Below are 4,176 nucleotides of genomic sequence, written 5' to 3' on the forward strand. Positions count from 1 at the left end.
GCCCGGCGGCCCCCGCAGATAAGCAAGCCTCAGGCCAGCAGCGTAATTGAGCTGCTCATTAGGAAAGCCGGTTTCTCAAACTGATCGTCACAGCTAATAATTACACGGCGCTTGCGAGCTTGCGGAGAAACTTCCACATGCATTATCTGGTGGAATCCCCACAACGCGCCTTTGGGGTACATCCCGCGATCCCCAGGTTACCAAGGAAGAAACAAGCGGGAGTGGAGAGGGTAGCTCATCTGGACGTAGGTCACCTGCAGGCGGGCAGTGGGGACCAAGGCACCCCCTCCAAGGCATCTTCTCCTTCCCAACCTCCCGTTTCTTATTAATCTGATGATGAGCACACACAGCCACACACCTGTCCCTCTCTTAAATAGATACCTGTCTTCCAGCTCCCCCCTCCCAGATTAGGATCTTAATAATAGGTATTTTAGTGCTGGAATCAGACGGCTGTGATCATAATTGTTCAAATATGAGTCAGATTTCAAAACAATAGAGCTCTTAGCCTCACCGACTCCGGCAGTTAGCTGTGCTGCATGGGGAGCCCGGAATATCAGCGACTGTGGAACAGCTATCCCCATCCAGTGCCCGCCCCTGCCCCCTCTTCGACATCTGGCACATTATCGCCATCAGACACTTGTGAAGCCAATAGGGCCAGGCAGTGTCTTTACAGTAAGTCCGAGGACGACAGGCTCACCCCCACCAGAACTGTCCTTAGCACGAGCCTAAGGGAGCCTGACCAGGCAGATCACTCACGACACAAAGCGGAAAGGACCCCACTTCTTTCATGAACCCTCAGATGTCAAGGCAGCCGTGTCACCGCTGTCAAAACCCAGCAATGACCAGCACAATGATCTTCTGGGAGTATCAGTGACCCCAAGTTGCTGGGCCACAGAGCAGGGTACCCGAGGCCCCGGTGGGTGTGGAAGGGGCATGGCTGAGCTCTCCACGTGGCTACAGAAATTGACAAGAAAGCGACGGGAGGCTCACCCACGCGGCTCTGAACCGACTGCCAGGCCCCCCACATGGCCATTATTTAGATGGTTTAATGCTTAGCCACGACCGACCGGAAAGCACTGTTCAGTGGTACCTGTGGGTCTGGAATGTGCCACACACTTGTCATTCACTCTGCTGATATTCATGCGAACCTAAGTGGCGATGCTGTGGGTACCCAGGGCCACGCGGTAGAAAAAAGAAGAAAAAGAAAAAAAAGGAAAAGAAAGAATTAACAAGGAGCGCCTGGGAGGCTCAGTCCGTTAAGCGTCTGACTCTTTGTTTCGGCTCAGGTCATGCTCTTACAGTTCGTGGGTTCAAGCTCTGTGTCAGTGACAGCACAGAGCCTGACGTGGGGCTGGAACTCACGAACCGTGAGATCACGGGCTGAGCTGAAGTCGGATGCTTAATCGAGCCCCCCAGGCACCCCAAGGAAAGGATGTCTGTTGTCCCTGGAGGCAGAGTGGGTAAGGAGAGGAGCCAGAACCCTCAGTGCCAGGACACAGAGCTAACCTGAGCCACTAGCCAGGAGCCAGCTACCTGCAGAGTCCCCTCCCGTGCGGGGTTCGCTGCCACAGGGCTTTGGAGACAGACAATCGGGGTTCGCAAAAGAGCGTCCCCAGGTCTAACCTGGCTCTAATATGTTCCTCTAAACGCCGGCAATTAAAAACAAACCTTCAGGCCCAAAGGCGTAGTTACTTCGAATGAGCCAGAGGAGTTCTAAAAAGCCCGACAACTGAGATGTTCTCCGCAGCAAATGTGGCCCTAATTTTCCTGTGTCTTTCTCTCTCGGTGACGCCCCCGGTCCAGCAGCTGAACTCCCTGTTTGAACTGGCAAATTACACAACAATAAAGAGGAAGATTATTCAAATGGGTGTAACCTTCCCAGCACAGCCAAGCAGATGCCAGAGACATTTATGCAAAGCAGAGGGAAGTGAATGCCCAGGGCCGGGGACAAAGCTGTGAGTCCCACTGGGTCCTGGACTGGGCCAGTCTCCCACTCCGGCTGAAGAAACCGGGGAAGAGACGGAACTCTGGGCCTGCCCCTTTCTCCTACTCCCTACAGGGAGGATGAGGGCCTTGTGGTTGCAGAAACATCCCCACGTTTTCTGAAATTCAACGAAGATTTCATTTCTTCTTTTAAAAATTTCTTTCAGGGGCACCTGGGTGGCTCAGTCTGTTAAGCGTCCGACTTCAGCTCAGGTCATGATCTCACGGTTCATGGGTTCGAGCCCCACGTCGGGTTCTGTGCTGACAGCTCAGAGCCTGGAACCTGCTTTGATTCTGTGTCTCCCTCCCTCCCTCTCTCTCTCTCTCTCTCTCAAAAATAAACATTCTGTGCTGACTGCCAGCTCAGACCTGGAGCCTGTTTCAGAGTCTGTGACTCCCTCTCTCTCTGACCCTCCCCTGCTCACGCTGTCTCTCTCTCTCTCCTAGAAATAAATAAAACATTAAAAAAAAAAAACATTAAAAATTTCTTTTAAACTTACATATAACCCATCACCCTTGATGTCCAGCTCTGTGCATCGGAAAATGGTCCCTCGGGACTTAGATATTTTGACATCGCAGGTATAGTGTTGATTTAAAAAAAACAAACAAAAAAACCACCTTGTTTCCACGAAGGCCTCGGCTCTGGCTCTGGCTCTGGTCCCGCTCCTAACCGGCATGTCCCCCTGGCCACAGCCCTGACACGCTGGGCCTCAGCCTCTGGTCTGTAAAGCTGGCAAGGCCCAGGAGGCTACCATGGGCATGAGGGACAAAGTGCTCTGGTGATTGCCCCGCGGGCACAAGCAGGAACCTGTTCTGCTACATCTACTTTAGCTTTTCCTCTAAGAAGCCCCAGTCCAGCCTCTGAGAATTCGGAACAGAAGCGAAGAAAACAAACAGAACAATCTTCATGAAACAGAAGAATCGAGATTTCTAGAAAGGTTATTTCCCCCAAGCCAAAAAGAAAAGGGTAGAATAGAATAGAATAATAGAATGGAATGAAATGAAATGAAATGGACTACCTCCTTCCTAATGCCTGCACAGTCCCAAATCTGTCTAGGACTAAGGATGTCCCCTTCAAACGGTAAGGCACAATCACATCAAAATCTTGTAGTCGGTGAGTTCAAGCCCTGCATAGGGTCTGTGCTGACCGCTTGGAGCCTGGAGCCTGCCTCGGATTCGGTGTCTCCCTCTCTCTCTGCCCCTCCCCTGGTCATGCTCTCTCTCTCTCTATCAAAAATAAATAAGATAAACATTAAAAAAAGAAAAAGTAAGTCAAGTAGAATGCCACCGGATAAAGCCACACGTATCAGCAGCTCAACGCAAAGACAGTGGGGTCCGCAGAGATTAAGGGGAGGGGCGAGATAAACAGACGGTGAGGGGCACACCGGGTTTTTAGGGCAGTGGAAACTGTGTGCCCACGCCCATGCGATGTGCACACCAAGGTTGAGCCCTAACGGAGACTCCAATTTGGGAGACTGTGACGTGTCTAGAATCTGGGACACTATGACAAGTCTGGAACCTGGGAGACTAGGAAGTGTCCGGGCAGGTTCATCAGGTGTAACAATGTCCCTCTCCAGTGGACGATGTGGATGGTCAGGGATGCTCGTATGTCGGGGTGGGGAGGTTGTCCAAAGGGAATCTCAGCACCTTCCCCTCAATCTTGCTATGAACCCAAAATCGGTCTCAAAAGTGAAATTTACTTTAAGCCACAACACGAACCCCAAACAACACTAATATCTTATTGGTCTTCAGCTTCTTTTCTTTTCTTAATGTCTACTTTTGAGAGAGAGAGACAGAGCACGAGCAGGGAGGGACAGAGAAAGAGGAAGACACAGAATCCGAAGCAGGCTCCAGGCTCTGAGCTGTGAGCACAGAGCCTGATGCAGGGCTTGAACTCACGAACTGCGAGAACATGACCTGAGCCAAAGTCGGGCGCTTAACCAACTTAGCCCCCCAGGCGCCCCTTTGGCTTCTTCTCTGTGAGTTGTGGTTTTCTCCTGGGGGAATTTATGGGGTCTCATTGCATCACAGCCTTAGGCCTAGGCCACCACCACGTACCCTCCTCACCACAATCCGGTCAGTCTACACGCACTCTCCCTCTGAACGGAGGGCTCTTCCTGGGATGCAGGGAGCCCGGCAGCCTGGCCCTGCCCCCACTGGCCCTCCCCCCCCAACCACCCAGCCTGGAAGAAA

This window comes from Crocuta crocuta, unplaced genomic scaffold, assembly GCF_008692635.1.
Source record: "Crocuta crocuta isolate KB4526 unplaced genomic scaffold, BGI_CrCroc_1.0 scaffold139, whole genome shotgun sequence".
Lineage (NCBI taxonomy): Eukaryota > Metazoa > Chordata > Mammalia > Carnivora > Hyaenidae > Crocuta > Crocuta crocuta.